The 18,340-nt window shown below is 38.0% G+C and overlaps 1 long non-coding RNA gene across 1 annotated transcript; it reads right to left on the bottom strand.

Annotated features, from left to right (window-relative positions):
* Positions 1 to 971: 971 nt before the first annotated feature.
* On the bottom strand, positions 972 to 16,727 carry LOC141646143 (uncharacterized). Its single transcript, XR_012545378.1, has 4 exons — positions 15,707 to 16,727; positions 15,531 to 15,611; positions 15,276 to 15,410; positions 972 to 2,746 (listed from the first exon to the last, which is right to left on the bottom strand). It is a non-coding gene; the product is annotated as an uncharacterized LOC141646143 (long non-coding RNA).
* Positions 16,728 to 18,340: the final 1,613 nt, after the last annotated feature.

The raw sequence follows: 18,340 nt of genomic DNA, 5'->3' as shown, positions 1-18,340 counted from the left end.
AATTGAACAATTCAATTTGTGAGAGAGAATATTAATATCTTATTGTAATGGGATTAAATAAGATTTATTTTAGTAATAAAATGTTTTGTTACTAAAATTGTTTATTGTTTGAGAAACAATAGAGATAAGAATGAATGGTTAATTATAATTACAAGATATTGTGAATTATAATTACATGACCCATTTTATTTATGTGATCAAGTATCACTAGTCAATTTATTGGGTATAACTTAATTAATTCATAAAATGATATTTATGTGATAAATATGCATTAAATTAATTAATGACATGTATCATAATACATGTAACATATTGTGTGACAAATGACAAATTGACTAAATAAAATGGTAGTCCATTTTATGTATATGGACCGAAAATGGAGGGTGTGTTAGTGGGTTTGGGTTGTTTTATTTTATTTGATAAAATAAACATAATGATGCCTACCTACAACTAGTCTTACACATCTTACACATCTATTTTTCTTGTGAAGACAAAAAGAAAAAGTAAGATGCTCTATACTACTACCCAAACCGTCCACCCTCTTCACCACCATCAATATTGAGAGTTTTTCTCTTATTATTATTCATTCACATGCAAAAGGTTTATGCATTACTCTCTCTCTCTCATGTTCATCTTTTCTTTCATCAAAAAAAACATGAGATTTTGATTGAAATTGTTCATAAAGATTACTAAAATTATTAATGTAATATATGAGTGTTAGTAATCAATTTTAAGGTAAACCACAATATAAATATCTAGTACATATTAGTTTGTGGGATTAAGGGATAGTTTTGGGTGCAACTAATTGGAGGGCTTCTATTTTGAGGTCATGTATGTTCATCCATTAATGGACAGCTCAAGAACTAACAAGAAGGAGATCTTGTTGGTGCCCAATATGACCGAAATTATTATGGTGAGAATATGATTTCTTTTCTTATTTATTTTAGTTTGCATGCATAAGATCTAGAATTTATTTTATGACCAAATAAATTAGAACATATAATAATATGTTAGTATATATAGATCTACATTTCTAACAGTTCCTCAAGGTGAAAGCACAATTAAAATAGACAAACAAGTAAGAACTTAATCACATAGCACCATCCCCGGCAACGGCGCCATTTTGATGTGGGTTATGTCGTCGGGTCACATCCAATCAAACACATTTGTAATACTCAACAAACTACTAGTTAGCGGTAAGTCGAGGTCGATCCATGGGACGGTGTGCTTTGGGTTCTAAGTCTATCTATCTCACTTTATGCTAGTGTCACAATTGATGGGGTTTGTAGTTGTGTCCTAGGCTAATGCAAGCAATAAAGTAAAACAAGCAATAAAAGGAAAGATGTAAACAAATGATCAAAAGTGCTAGGATATAATGGGGTCATAGGGGATTCATGGTGTTGATCATACAAACATGTTCACAAAGTTGCAAGCAATTAATGTTGTAAAGGAACCGAGTTGGTTTATGTCTTACGGTTCATAGGAAGAGTTGGGTCCCGGAGCCGAATCGATTAGATTGTATAACACCTACAAGTCGACTTACTTTCCTCTTATTTGACTTCTATGCATGGTCTAACAAGACTCGAGTTGGTTTATATCTTACAAGTCTCATTGAAAAGGTAAGTGATGGTAGTAAATGCAAGGATTCATAGGCTTAGCATTTCATCAAACATAACATGTGCATAAAGTCAACATCACAACAAGCAAGCAATTTGATTATGAAAACATATTAGATTAAGCATGAATCAATCCCATGTTGGTTTCCCCTAATTACCCACTAATCCTAGCTAAGAGACTACTCACTCATTATCATGGAGAACATGTCATTAATGGTGTCAATCATTACAACAAGTGAAAACATGATAAGAGAATGAGGAAATAAATAATAAAGAGTAAAAGGGTAAAAGAATTATACCAACTTAAGATGATCCAAATAATAAAGCAAAGAATAATAGAAGAAACTTGATTGATTGATGGAAGGTTGTCAATCTCCCAATAATAACCCAATAATCTTCAATTACCCAATAATAAACTTGAATAATAAACTTGAACAATAATTAAGGAGAGATTAATGTGTAATTTGTGGAAAGATTGAAGAGTAATCTATTCTAATCTACTCCTAATCTAAATCTAAGAGGAATTTCTAATCTAAAAACTTGATCTAATCTCCAAAACTTTGATAAAAGGATCCCCCTTGATTATTTACAAGTGGGGTATTTATAGTAGAAATTAGGTGGATGCATTAGGGTTAACTAAGGGCTAAACTAGTAATTACACTTGTGAGATTTGAGCAGGGAGACGCCGGTATTTTTCGAAGGAAGGGCTTCTTTCTTTGAAGCTTGAAGAAACGGATTTGTGCTGGACTGGAATCCGGGCGGATTGGTGTCGGGACAGGTGGATTCCTCAGCCTCTGCCCGGGCGTCTTCAAGGGAATCCGGGCGTCTTCTAGGCTTGCTGCCCGGGCGTCTTTAGGAGAAGACGGCCGGATTGTGGAGGTGGAGGACGGACGGATTCATTACAATCCGCACGGATCGCTCCTCGGTCTTGTTTCTTCTTCTTTTCTTCCCTTTTCTTCGTAAAATCCTTAGGGATTTCCTTGGGGATGCAAGGATCTTTCCTCAACATTGCTCATCTACTATAATATGTACAAAGGCCTTCTAATCTTGTCTCTCCTTGATGCTTGGTCATTGAATTCAATCAATTTAGTCTCATTTTGCCATGAAAATGCAAGGTTTGCACTCCTTTCCTACCAAGGACACAAAACCTCAAAGAATATGCAAAACAAAGAACTAAAGACAATAAATGACCCAAATATGCACTAAAAAGCATGGGAACAAGGCTAATTCGGGGACTAAATATGCGCTAATTATGGTCACATCAGTTACTCTTCGGAGTTCATGTTTTATAGGTTGGGTTTGAACTTCGGGGATGAAGTTCATTTTAAGGAGGGAAGACTGTAATACTACGGTTTTCTGTATTGTTGGTTACTCTATCGGGTAAGGCTTACTCTGTCGAGTAAGTAAGTTTTGGTTTCGACATAGTGTACTGTCTGATGGGTACTCGATCGAGTAAGTGGGGTACTCGATCGAGTAGGTGTCACTCGATCGAGTAAGTGACTCACTCGATCGAGTAAGTCGAGTTATACGGGTTTTTCCGGGTTTGACAGTAATGCGTCAAAAGGTTATATAAAGATTTCCGTCAGTTTCTTTTACCTTTCTACTTTGTTTTAAAACCTTCACAAAAGAAAACAAAACTACGTTGCATCATTCTCTCGCATTTCTATCAAATCCTAAGGGCTAGAGTCGTCGGATCGTTGTGTTCTTTACGCCGTTGAGACCGTCATATTGTTGGTAAGATCCTAGTATAGTTTTTATATTGTTTCTTTGATTTTGGTTAAAACCCTAATTAGGTAAATTGGGGGTTTTGGGTGTATTGTGATTATTAGATGGTGATTGTATGATTGTATGTTTGATAGGAGGTGAGTTCGTTGAAGAACGGTTTTGATTAGCTGATTGTGACGATCTTCGTGATTGCTTATTCGAGGTAGGGTTTCCCTACTCGGTTATTATTTACATAGTTTTGTCGATGGTTGATCATTGTTGGTTATTTGTATCATGTTGGAATTGGTAATTGGTAATTGTCGTTGTATAATTTGGTTGGTTATGATTGGTTGTCTGTGGTTCGCGAGGTGCGCCCTCGGCTGAGTGGAGTCACTTGCGGGAGTTGCTTCACGCCCTTGATTCGCCTTCTGTGGAACCCGCCACAGAGGGATGTGCACATTTAGGAACATGGGTTATCGCTCAGATGAGATGAGCGACGCTTAGGTGGGAACAACTGTGGTCCCCCACTGGCGGTGTGGAATACTTGTTGAGATGGGTATTTTGGCAGGACTACACACTTTAGTGTGTAGTCAAGTGTGTGGAGTTATGATGGAGATTGGGTGATTGTTGTATTGTTTCTGTTGTATTATTTTTGTGTAATCAGTAACTGACTCCGTTTAAATGTTTTAAAAACTGTGGTGATCCATTCGGGGGTGGTGAGCAGTTATTGAACAGGTATGAGATGGACGCGCATGGATAGCTGGGTTGAGTCATCACGAGATGTCTAGAAGTCTTCCGCTGTGTCGTTAAACATTTATTTACTTTAGTTGGTTTGACATTTTTGGGAAACAGTTGTATTTTCTTTAACAGTTTTGGTATTGGACATGAATCGCTTTAAATTTACTTAATAAAGTACGTTTCATTATTGTCTATTTGATATACATTGCCTCGGATAACCGAGATGGTAGCATTCACATGCATTGGGTGGTCCTGGTAAGGCACATAGTGTATGGGGGTGTTACAGCTATCTTCTCATTTTCATTAATTTCCTTCAAAGAGCTCAATTAAAATATGAGATCCCTCCCTTTCATCTCTCATGCATTTATTAAATGAATGCAAATCTACACTAAATGTATATATACAAGTTAATGGTTATTGAGGAACTCCATGAAACCAAAGATTGTCAATAAACAATTTCATAGAAAATTATCACTAGCAATCAAAGCAAGTAGAAGTCGGTCAAATTCTTGGGAGTGAGATATAAATAGGCATGGATAACAACTCAAGATTATGCAATTGAAAAATACCCAAGTAATCAACCGAACAAGCATGTGAAGAACATTATGAAAAAAATTATACGAGATGTAATGGATGGAAGGGACATGAAATGGGTAGTTGCTTAGCACTTCATTCAACACGTCCTCCAAATAGTCAAAATCACCACATTTAAGGCAAGTAGTCTCACTCTCATCCAAGGTGACTTCAATGGTGTCTATTTGGGGTTCCCAAATGTCCTCATATTCCTCATCCCAACAAGATCCATTATCAAAGGGGTTGTTGTAACAAGGCCCACCAAGCTCAACCCAATTGTCTCCCTCTAAAATGTCATCCTCAAAAGATGAGTTTTACTCAAGCTTTCATCCATCTCACTCTCACTTTGCCCATTAACATTAAATTCCATGGAAGTTTGGTTCATTGTTATACAAGAAGAGTAGGATGACGGCATCTAAGCATTGGTTTCACAATCAAGAATGTACTCCTCATCATCACTCTCTTCTTCGAGCACTCCATCTTCACAAGGAGGGGCAAATTTGTGAACATAGTAGGTTGGCTCAAGGTTATAGGAAGGTGTCTCATTCTCACAAATCTCATTTTTATCGTAGTTTTCCTTAATGAATTTTTGAAATGTGGTTTTTATCCCTTTCATACCTTCCTTGGCAATCTCAAAGATGTCATGTATAGTTTGCTTAAGACATTGGGTGGTCATGAACTCAACAAATTCCCTAAATTCCTCACAACTTATCTCACATATCCTACCACCACTCAAGTGAAATGCCACAACATGCTTCATAATTTGAAAGAGTAAAACCATGATGCCAAGCATAAGTCATATAATCTTCAAATCTTGCAATATATTTATCAAATGACTCGTTATCAAATTGCCAAAAAGTGAATGTAGACATGTTGAGCATATGAAATAAAACAAGTAAATTAAACTTAAGAAGAATAAGCACAACTAAAACTAGACAAAAAAACGATTCAAATATACAACACCGTCCCCGGCAACGGCGCCATTTTGATGAACGTGTCGTTGTACGCTCTCAAACACATTTATACCCAACTACGAGCATAGCAAGCAATTCGGGGTCGAACCCAAAGGACGGGGGTACTCAAATTGTTCAATCTAATTGTAGTTGCACTAGGTTTATCACAATTAGTAGGGTTGATGATTCTAAACTAATAAAAGCAATGAAAGGTAAACAAGAAATAAAACAAGGGTGTGAACAAATGATAAACAATACTAGGGAATCATGGGATCATAGGAGAATCATGGTGAGATTAAACAAACAAGTTTGATAGATGCAAGCAATTATTATTGCTGGAATCAATTTAATGTACATCTTACGATTTCTAGGGGAAATTTAGGTCCCGGAGTCGAGTCGCTCAAGACTGTACAACACCTACAAGTCGACTTGGTTTTCCCTATTAATGTGATATAACATAAATGAGTCTTAGAAAAGTTTGGGTCCCGGAGCCGAGTCGATCAAGACTGTACAACAACTACAAGTCGACTTAATTCTTCCTAATCAACTATATGCATGGTCTAACAAGCCTTGAGTTGGTTTATGTCTTACAAGTCTTGTTGAAAGAATAAGAGAAACATGCTAGGTTGTCAATCAAGCATTTCATCAAACATGATATGTGCATAAGTTGGAAAACAATAAGCAAGCATTCATATGATCTCATTAAGCATAAATATTTCCTATGATTAACTCCCCTAATCCCCCACTAATCCCTAGTTAGGAAACTACTCACTCATTATCAAGGAAAACATGTTAACAATGGTGTCAATCATCTTAACAAGTATAAACATGATGAAAGAGTGAAACAATAAACAATAAACAAGTAAAGAGTAAAGGAATTGTACCAATATTAAGATGAACAAATGGAAAGCCATGAATAATAGAAGAGAACTTGATTGATTGATGAAGAGTTGTCAATTCTCCAATAATAACCCAATACTCTTCAATTACCCAATAATAAGTCTTGAACAATAATTAAGGAAAGATTAATGTGTAATTTGTGGAAAGATTGAATGCTAATCTATTCTAATCTACTCCTAATGAAAGCTTAATCTAAACTAAGAAAGCTTAATATCCTCTAATTACAAGAGGGGTATATATAGTAGTGCAAGGATTAGGTCAACTAAGGGCTTAAATAACGAGTTAACCCCTTGAAAGAGGATTAGAGACTTGCAAGTCCTAAGAGGAACCCCATGTCTTGCCTTTGTTTGGACGTTTGAACTGAAGGGGGGGACGCTCGCCCTGTGCTCGGGACGCTCGGATTGATCACTGAGATGCTCGACTTGAGCTCGAACCGCCCAGGTTGTGGGTCAGCACGGTTTCCTCTTCTTTGACGGCCTCAAGATCCGTGGGGATTGTTTGAGGGGTCGTTGGGGGTCTTCATCATTGTCCTTTTCCTTACTTTATTTACTTAGGCCTTTGGTATTAGCTCCCCCTTCGGTGCTTGATCGTTTTATGTTATCAATTTAGCTCCGCTTCACTCCATTTAGGCAAGGTTAGTGCTCCTCTCATACAAAGGACACCAAACCTCATAAAATATACATAGAAGGAGGCTAGAGGCAAGAAACGACCCTAATACATACTAGAAAGCATAGGAACTAGGCTAGTTAGGGGACTAAATGTGCGTAAATAGGAGTCACATCAATTTACAATGTGGCTTTATAGAAACATGTGAATAGAATGTTGCGTTATTGTGTGTTTATATATATATATATATATATATATATATATATATATATATATATATATATAGTTATTGTGAAAAGTAGTTAAGTTGAGCATGCGGGTAGCTAACGAGTCAGCATGACTTGATCGATTGGGGGATACTCGATCGAGTAAGTTGGGCTCGATCAAGTGGGCTGAAATCGGTCGAGTGGGGTATATGTCGATTTTTGGGCAGTCGCTGCTGTTTTTGGGTACTTGATCGAGTAAGTCAGGAACTCGATCGAGTAGGTTATGTGATACGTTCTGGTCAGGTTCTGGAGTTGAGGTACTCGATCGAGTAAGTGGGCAACTCGATCGAGTGGGTTGAGTTGCTCGGTCGAGTGTGGTTTTAACAGGTTATATACGCGTTGAGTCGTGGGATGTGTGTTTATGTTTACCTCTTTTCTTATATATTTCAAAGATGCCACCAAAGATATCCGCTTTGTATGCTAGGGCTGAGTTGATGAGTGTAGATTAAGTTGCCAAGATTCTTGAGCATCAAGAGGCGCTTACTGAGGCCTTAAAGAAGATTGGGAAGGACAAAGAGGCTGGGGTAGACTTCGCTAAGATGAGCACTACCATAGCCTGTTTCAACCCAAAGGAGTATATGGGTACCGGAGCGCCAATTTTGCTCGACAATTGGCATAGGGACATGGAGAATATCTTGAATGTGGTTCACTGTCCAGAGGACTTCAAATTGGAACAAATTGTGTTCTACTTTAGAGATGCTATGGGAGAGTGGTGGGATAAGGTAAGGGAGAGTGTCATACATCTATATGTGAGGCAGGGGAAGTCAGTTGTGCCGTGGTGCGAGTTTAAGAGAGCTATGCGCCGAGAGTTTGTGCCTGAGCATGTTCGTAGTAAGCTGAGGGAGGAGTTTGATGATTTCAAGATGACTCCGGATATGACGGTGGCTAAGTACTATCATAAGTTTAATGAAAAGTCTAGGTATGCAGAGGATATGGTGTTGAATCAGGAGAACTTAGCACTGAGGTTTGAGAAGGGCTTGACTTACAAGATAATGGAGAAGCTACCAGTTGGGGTCCTTACAGATGTTAAGGAAGTTTATGAGCGAGAAGGGAGAGCTGAGAGATTGATCGAAATGGCCAAAGAGAACAGGGAGAGAGGTCTTGAGAAGAGGAAGGCTGAGAGTGAGGGTTGTGGTCAGTCCAATTACAAGAGGGGCAACCATAACCAAGCGAGGGCTTATTCATCGGGATCGGGTTTTAGTGGTGGAGCTTCCTATGGGTGTGGTCGTGGTGGTGGTAGTAGCAGCTGGGGTTTATCATGCTACAACCGTGGCGGTATGGGCCACAAGAGACATGAGTGCAATAGTGCTGTGGGAAGGGGTTTTCAGAGGCCATCACAGGGGAGTTTCTCTCAGGATCCGTCTCAAAGTTATGCTAGCAATAATCCGGCTGGGTCATGGGACAATCAAGAAGGTCAGAATAACAACAAGGGTTGATCTAACCACAATGGCGATAACTCTTATCAGAAACTGGCAGCTAACAACAACTTGTGGTCAGCTGCCAAGCCATCTACTTCTGCTAGTACATTCTAGGGAGGTGGACAAAAGACCAGTGGAAAGTTATTCATGATGGACAAGAAAGCTGCTGAGGATGATGCTCACGTGATCACGGGTACCTTTCTTGTTAATGGTATTTTTACCTTTGTTTTGTTTGATTCGGGGGCGTCACACTCTTTTGTATCGTCGACTCATGCTAAGCTTTTGAGTTTGAGACAGTTTAAGTCTGTAAAGATGAGGTTTTTATAACGTCAGATGAGTCGGTGTATTGTGGGAGGTTGTATAGGGGTGTATCTATGATAGTTGGGCAAGTTAACCTTCCAGTGGATTTGTTAGAGCTTCCTATGGATTGTTTTGAGATGATAGTTGGTATGGATTGGCTGGGTAAGTACATGGCCAGAATAGATTGTCACCAAAAGAGAGTCTCTTTGAGAGGTCCTAAGGAAGTTAGTGTGTCTTATTGTGGGTTTGTTGTCAAACCCAAAGTCAAAGTGATTGCAGCGGTGACACGAAGTCCTATTTGAGGAAGAGGTGTCCTTTGATTCTATGCCATGTGAGAGACCATAGTAAGGTGAGTTCGACAGCTGATCAGATACCAGTGGTAGAAGATTTTCCAGATGTTTTTCCGGAGGAGATACCAGGTGTGCTACCAAAGAGGGATATAGATTTCAGTGTGGAGCTGAAACCAGGAACGGGACCCATCTCTAAGGACCCGTACCGCATGGGTCCTAAGGAGTTGGAGGAGCTGAAGAAATAGCTGGATGATTTGATTGATAAGGGATACATTAGACCTAGAGTATCATCGTGGGGAGGACCAGTTCTGTTTGTAAAGAAGAAAGATGGGAGTTTGAGGTTGTGCATCGACTACAGAGAGCTGAACAGGGTTACAGTGAAGAACAAGTATCCTTTGCCAAGGATAGATGATCTGTTTGACCAGTTGAGTGGGGTAGGAGTCCTTTCCAAGATTGATTTGAGATCAGGTTACCAGCAGGTGAGGATTCGGGGTAAGGACATACCAAAGACAGCTTTTACATCGAGGTATGTTCACTATGAGTACGTGGTAATGCCGTTTGGGTTATGTAATGCACCAGCGGTGTTTATGGATTTGATGAACCGGGTCTTCAGTCAGTTTTTGGATCGGTTTATGGTGGTGTTCATAGATGATATCCTAGTCTATTCCAAGACTAAGGAGGAGCATGAGGAGCACTTGAGGTTGGTGTTACATACTTTGCGTGACAATCAGCTGTATGCAAAGTTGTCTAAGTGTGAGTTCTGGCTCGAGGAAGTTGCCTTTCTAGGGCATGTAATTTCCAAGAATGGTGTAGCTGTTGATGTGACTCTTATTTGCGTACAATTAGTATGGGAAATCATATTTTAAATATCACTTATTTTGTTTCAAAGTTTTAGTCATTTAATTAAGGATCTTATGCATGCAAAACAAATACAAGAGTAAGGAGAAAAACGGTTCCTTACATTTGATATATCGGATATTTTGGGCACAAGTGAAGTCTCCTATCTCACTTGTTCTTGAGCTTTCCATATGTTAGGATGATCCTCCAAAGACTTCAAGTATAGAAGCCACTCCTCTTGATTGCACCCAAGATTATCCCTTATCTCAACTAAATAATATGTGCTAGATATTTGTTTAATAGTTTAACTTAAAATTGATTACTAATACTCATATATTACACTAATAATATTAGTAATTTGATTGAACAATTTTGATTGAATCTTCTCATATTTTAGATGAAGATTAAAGAGAAGAGAGAATAATGCATAACCTTTGCATGTGTTGAATGAATTGGGGAACAAAAACAAAAGTACCCCTTGGAATTAGAAGGGTGTACCTGTTTTGGGGAGTCTAAGGACCAATATATGGTCCTTCCGTTTTTCCTTTTGTTCTACTCAAAATGTGTAGGTATGCTAGCTAGTTAGACTAGGTATGATTACAAGTATTTTATCTCATAAAATAAATCAACCACAATCCACTACTACTACCTTCATTTCGGTCCATATTTATAAAAAAGGACTACCATTTTATTTTGTCAATTTGTCATTTGTCACACAATATGTCACATGTAGTATGATACATGTTATTAATTAATTTAATGCATATTTATCACATAAATATCATTCTCTAAATTAATTAAATTACATACAACAAATTGACTAGTGATACTTGATCACATAAATAAAATGGGTCATATAATTATAATTCACAACTTCCTGTAATTTTAATTAACCATTTATTCTTATCTCTATTGTTTCTCAAACAATAAACAATTTTAGTAATAAAGCATTTTGTTACTAAAATAAATCTTATTTAATCCCATTACAATAAGATATCAATATTCTCTCTCACAAATTGAATTGTTCAATTTTAAGGAATTGATTAACTTGTATCGTCATACAATTAATCAACTTTACAGATTAGGGCATCATCCTTTAGGTGTGACCTTAAGGGATCAACTGACCACCACTGTCCCACGACAGTAACGTCAAAATCTAGCAAGCCAATCGTTACCGATTAATGTTGATCAGTTGACTATAAAATAAATCATCCCTTACGTATTCTTAAAAATAAGATTTAAACATGTGATCATCATGATCGACAATTGTGATTGCATTATTGTCGGGGACACTCCAACATTTAGTCCCCTAATTGAACCTATTTTGCATACTATTATAACATTTCATAGCCATTATATCAGTCAAATCCTTTTTACCTTGCTTTCCTAGTGCATTTTGTATGACTTGTAGGAAAGAGGACAATGAGGCGGAATTCTCGTCTCCCGTGCACATTTGGAAGATTGATGACGACCTTAGATGGAATAGTATGAAGATGAGGCAAGAACAACGACAAAGCAGGAATAAGGAGTATGCAAAGACTAAAGGTCGTGAAGCAAGGAGCACACTGTGTAATAATCCAAGCGGCTTAGCCACGAAATGAGTGGATCCTCCTCACATGATCCGAGCGTCCCGTGTAGAAAACGAGCGGATCCTCCTCTCACAATCCAAGCGTCTCCTCTCCTGGTCCGAGCGGATCGTGGCGGCACTAGCGTGATATGCTCATCTCCTCGCAAGACTTGCATTTCCTCATTTTAAAACTTAGCATTGTTATTTACTAATCTATCCTTACTTAACCTAATGATGCACTACTATATATACCCCATTTGTAATAATCAAAAGGAGAGTCCAAGGAGACATCAAGAAGTATTATTAGATTAGACCAAGTTTCCTTAGATCAAATCAATCTCCCTTAGATTAGATTAGGAGTACATTAGAATAGATTAATCTTAATCATTCCACAAAATTATATTTTAATCTTTCCATAAATCATTGTTCAAGTTTATTATTGGTTAATTGAAGAATATTGGGTTATTATTGGAGAATTGACAACTCTTCATCAATCAATCAAGTTTTCTTCTATTATTCTTTGCTTTATTATTTGGATCATCTCATAGGTATAATCCCTTTTACTCTTGTTTAATTATTGTTAATCACTTTTATTTATTCATCATGTCTTGCTTTGTTAATATGATTGACAACCTTATTAGCATGTTGAACTTGATAATGAGTTAGTAGTTTCTTTAGCTAGGATTAATGGGCAATTAGGGGAAACAAACATGGGGAATGATTCATGCTTAATCTAATATGTTCGCATAATTTATTTGCTTACTTGTTGTGATTTCAACTTATGCACATGTTATGTTTGATGAAATGCGAGCCTATGAATCCTTGCATTTTTACCCATCACCTATCTCTTCAATGAGGCTTATAAGACATAAACTAACTCGAGCCTCATTAGACCATGCATAAAGTTCAATAGGAGGAGACTAAGTCGACTTGTAGGTGTTGTACAATCTAATCGATTCAGCTCCGGGACCTAAATCTTCCTAGGGATTGTAAGATATACACTAACTTGATCCCATCAGAACAATAAGTGCTTGCTTATAAATTGAGAACATGTTTGTATGATCAACTCCCATAAATCCCCTATGAACCTATGATATCCTAGCACTTTTAGTTATTTGTTTACATCTCTTAATTTATTATTTGTTTTACTTCATTGCTTGCATTAGTTTAGACTCACCAAGTACGTTGCTCTCTTCTTCACATTGCTACCAAATCCTAAGGGCTATAGTTTTCGGATCGTCGTGTTCTTTACGTCGTTGAGTTCGTCGTATTGTAGGTAAGATCCTTGTATAGTTTTTATACCTTTTCATTGATTTTGTTTAAAGCCCTAATTGGGTATTTTGGGGGATTTTGGGAGTATGATGTGTATTAGATAGTGATTGTATGGTTATGTGATTATAGGAGGTGGTTTCGTAGAGGAGCAGTATTGAATAGCTGATTTGTGACGATCTGGTGATTTTCTTATTCCAGGTAGGGTTTCCCTACTCGGTTATTGATTACATAGTTGTTTGGTGATGGTTGTGATTATTGTTGATCTTTAATGTATCGGTTTTGTATTGGTGTTGTTGTTGTATATTGGTTGTGTTGTTAATCTATGGTTCGCGAGGCGTGTCCTCGGCTGAGTGGAGTCACTTGCGGGAGTGGCTTCACGCCCTTGATTCGCCCTTTGTGGAACCCACCACAGGAGGAGATGTGCACATTAAGGAACTTGGGTTTTTGCTCGGAATAGATGAGCGGGGATTTGGTGGGTACGGCTGCTGTCCCCCACTGGCAGCGTGGAATATCTGTTGCGATGGGTATTCTGGCAAGACTACACACTAGACTACACACTTTAGTGTGTAGTCAGGTGTGTGGAGATATAATGGAGTTGGGAGTTTTGTGTGTTGTATCTTGTGTATCTTGTTTTATGTAATCAGTAACTGACCTCGTTTAAATGTTTTGAAAACTAAGGTGATCTATTCGGGGATGGTGAGCAGTTATTGAGCAGGTATGAGTTGGCTTGCGCGAGGGATAGCTGGGATGGAGTCATCACGTGTCACTAGAGTCTTCCTCTGTGTCATGAACTTAGATTTCTTTTCAGTTGGTTTGGTTTTGGAACATTTGTATTCATTTTACAGTTTGGTTTTTGAATTGTATTCACTTAAACTCGTTTACTTAATTAAGTACGTTTCTTTATGGTTTATTTGATATACATTGCCCTGGGTAACCGAGATGGTAGCACTTCAATGCATTAGGTGGTCTTGGTAAGGCACATTGGTGTATGGGGGTGTTACACTCTAAGCATTCTCCCGTCACGTCGATCCCTAAACCTTACCAATGTAGCGCCCAACATGTAGCACGAATGACTTAAGCATGTCTCATAGAGACGATGATTCATCAATATGCAGACCATACCTCCATAACGACAATACACCGGCACTTGGCTCAGAGGTCCCATTCAAGGGGCATACCCAAGTAAACCGGAAGAGATACCATGGCCAGAGGTCCCATTTAAGAGGCATAGCCAGGATACCATTTACTGACATACTGGACTCAGCGGTCCCATTTAAGGGGCATGTCCCATAATGTCAGAAGCTTTCGAATAGGAAACGTAACCACACATAAATTCATCTTGATTTATCTCTACCGAAATTTTTAGGATTTGGCAAATCTTATTTGGAATTTCTTATTCATAAATTATTTATTCGAGGAAAGGTATTCAGATTTTTACTATAATAAGCTTAAGTTTATACTTTGTTTTTAAAGAGTTTATTCAATCTTATTTTTAATAAAATATGGTTACATAATATACAATTTATGTAAATCATTTGAGAGCACTAAGTTATTTCAAATATTTTTACCTTACAATATATATAAGTAATATTTTTATTTAATAAAAGACGTAAATCAAGTCAGACTTATTAATTAAATAACCTATCTTGCAAATTTGGAAAATGTTTAAATCTTGTAAAACAATTTGGGTTTAAAATGTTATTGAATGCTTTTGATTTTTAAACCTTTTAAAAGAATTTTTATCATACTTTAACATTTTAATAGAATTCGAACTTATCCTTCTAGGCTTAGGTAAATCTAAAGAGGAAAGGTATAATCCCATTCGGCCAGTCTGTCTTTAGTCATTAAAAGGCTAACATTTCAAATGACTACATACTACTTAATAAAGTAAATGCAACATCATGAGATAGCATGTTAACGTCACACAACCATAAATAAATGTAGCCCATCAAGATATTATTTAATTATATTTCCTAATCATGTTTGTAGGTGAGAAAAATAATGCAACGATGAATCAATTGTTATCATATAATTTTAACATACAAGTCCAACTAATTAAGTATTTAACTAGCGCATATGTATATTTCATTCCATTTTCAATAATTTAGCAGTCTAGTATTTCTAATCGGATTTTAATAGTCAAACAAGTTACGGAATTCATATTTAAACATACTAATTAACATTAGCATATCAAGTTTTGTAAAATTAAGGAGGGATAGAAGAAGATCGGTTTACCGAAGTTAGTGAAATAAGTGGATGTGCTTATTAATCCGATTTATCAATAATTAATCGTTATTAATAAAGTCACAAGTCCGTCTTAAGTCCGTCATTAAAGCAAGAGAAGTCCAAGTCCGAATCTCATCAAGCAGCCTTGCATTACGTATGACCAAGTTAATAAGTTTGTCCAAACCCATATCATTAATCATAATAAAGCAACTCAGTTATACATTTCCCCTAAATCAATTTGGGTTTTACATAATCAAAACTCACCCCTCTGACTACCAATAAGAAGCAGCGAGGACGGCGATAGAAACAACAGTCAAGGCGGCAACGGTGGGTTCGACGGCTGCTCTGCAGCGGTTGAAGAACAGAACAAGGAGAAGCAGATCAGAAGGACGGAAACAAAAGAACAAAAAGGATAAAGAGACCAAGGAAGACCGACTTACAGTGGTCTATGTGGGGTCGACGATGACAACAATAAGTGACGGCGACAACAAAGAGGCGTTTTGGCGACTCGGTGGTTCGAAATAATTAGAACGAAATGAGAAGGGAGCAGCGAATAGTAACGACAAGAGAAAGAGAAGGCTCACAGTGGTGGTGCTCTGACGGTGATAATGGCGACGATAATGGTGGCTAGTACGGCGGTGAAGAAGGTCAGCGGCCTCGATTAACGAAATAGGGAAAGACAAGGAGGCACCTAATGGAATAAAGCGATGGTTAGAGTTCGGGTGGCCCGAGTTTGGCGCTCCGGTGATGGTGAATGCCGAGGTGATGCACGAGTAAGTGTCAGGGTTGCGGCATTGGTATCAATTTATGGTTCATTGGAGTGGAGAGTGATGTGCATGTTAAAGGTGGATCGTAGTGACAGAGGCGATAGGACATTGTTTCTGTTTCCGAAACAGGTGGAAAACAGAGGAGTAATAACAGAGGTAACGGTTGAGGTTTGGTGGTCGAATGGTGTCGTAGGTGGTGTTCTGGGCTCTGTACTCCAGTGGTGAAAGTAAGTGACAGTGGTGGTGCTCAAGCGTGCAAAAGGAGAGTTTTTTTTACGGAAACAGTATCGACTCTGATTTCGTCCTAGTTTATTACAAGTGTTAAATGGGTGATTGTTGTGATGTTGATTACCAATACGAAGATGAATTGATGATAGTTATAAGGTAAATGATGATGGTGATGAAATGGTGAAAGATATGGTAAAAGTGTAATGAAAATGACAAGATTCTAAGCGGGAGGGAAAAAGAGACATGTGAAGGTATAGTAAGTAAGGCATGTGAAGGTGTATAGTGGTAATGATAAGACTATACACAGAGGAAAGCAAGGTTGACTGGGCCAAATGTGCGGGACACTAGAGAATGAGTGAGGTAGATATATGGGGTGATGTGTAAAGGGACATTATCGAATAAGCCAACGATTGTCATCGGATTTTTATTCAAGAGTTTTTTTTTTATTATAAGTAAAATGAACGAAATCATTTGTAAAAATGTATGTTAATAAATTTAAATTGAGAAGGAATTGAGATAAACATAACTTAATATTTGGAAAAGTATACAAGTAGTTTTAATTGTAATTAAATCAAATTAATTTGTAGCAGTTTTGTAATACTATGGTTTTATGAGTCTTTGGGTACTCTATCGAGTGGGCCTTACTCTGTCAAGTAAGGGTGTATTGAGTTTTAAAATAGTTTCTGACCTGTTGGGTACTCGATCGAGTAGCCTTGGCACTCGATCGAGTAGGGGGGAACTCGATCGAGTACCTCAGTCACTCGATCGAGTAGCCGGTTTACGGGGTGATGATTTGTCGGGTTTTGTTAATAATGCCATTGAATATATAAACGACTCCGTCACTTCCTTAATACATTTTATCAAACCTAATTACGTTCAAAGAGAAAACAAACTACGTTCTTCGCATCAATCACATTATTGACAAATCCCGGAGCTTGAGAGGTCGGATTTCATCGTTCTTTACATCTTTGTGATCCTTGCGTCGAGGGTAAGATCTATGTATCGAATTTGTTATATTTAATTAAGTTTCGTTAAACCCTAATTTTGGGAATTGGGGTTTGTGGTAGTTTTGTGTAATTAGTGATTATGTGATTATATGTTAGGAGGAGGATTCGTAGAAGAGGAATTTTGATACAGCTGTTGAGACCGTCTGATTGTGTTGCTGTTCCAGGTAGGATTTCCTACTCAGTATTAGTCCCATAATGAGATGATTGTTGATGTGTTGAGATTGATTGTTTAATATCGTAATTGTATTGTGACGGCTGTGATTGTGATTGTTTGTCTCTGGTTCTCGAGATGCATTCTCGGCTGAGTGGAGTCACTTGCGGGAGTGGCTTCACTCCCTAGTTTCGCCCTCCGTGGAACCCGCCACGGAAGGGGATGTGCACATTAACGGACAGGGTTATCGCTCAATATGAGGAGCGGGGATTTGGTGGGTTCGGCTGCGGTCCCCATCGGGCGTGGTGGTCCGGTGGACGATCGGTGATTGAGATTAATGGGACTGGTGTGATTGTGTGTGTGACGGTGTGAGATATCTGTTTATCGTATTGTTGATATATATAAATTGTGTGATTAGTACTGACCCCGTTTAAATGTTTTAAAAACTGTGGTGATCCATTCGGGGGTGGTGAGCAGTTATTGAGCAGGTACGATATGACGCGTATGGGATAGCTGGGATGAGTCATCACGTGGCAGTTAGAAGTCTTCCGCTGTGTCAGACGGTGTTTTATCGCTTTGATAGTTTTGGCAGTAGACCGTCTGAGAATGTTGTATTTCAGTTTATCAGTTTTGGTTTTGATCATGTAATCACTTAAATGATATTTACTATTTAAATGTTGTTTCATTATTGTCTTATGATTATCATTGCCTCCGGTAACCGAGATGGTAGCACTTCCATGCCTTGAGTGGTCCTGGTAAGGCACTTGGAGTATGGGGGTGTTACAAATGGTATCAGAGCGACGATCCTGAAACCTGTAACCAATGAATTTAATGAATATAGGGAGTCAATTAAAATGAACCCGGGGTAAAGGTTGTAGGAGCTAATGCAAAGACTTGGGAGACGTCCTAAAGTCGCGAACT

Source organism: Silene latifolia, chromosome 3 (assembly GCF_048544455.1).
Source record: "Silene latifolia isolate original U9 population chromosome 3, ASM4854445v1, whole genome shotgun sequence".
NCBI classification, from domain to species: Eukaryota; Viridiplantae; Streptophyta; class Magnoliopsida; order Caryophyllales; family Caryophyllaceae; genus Silene; species Silene latifolia.
This window is presented reverse-complemented; position numbering and strand designations above follow the sequence as displayed.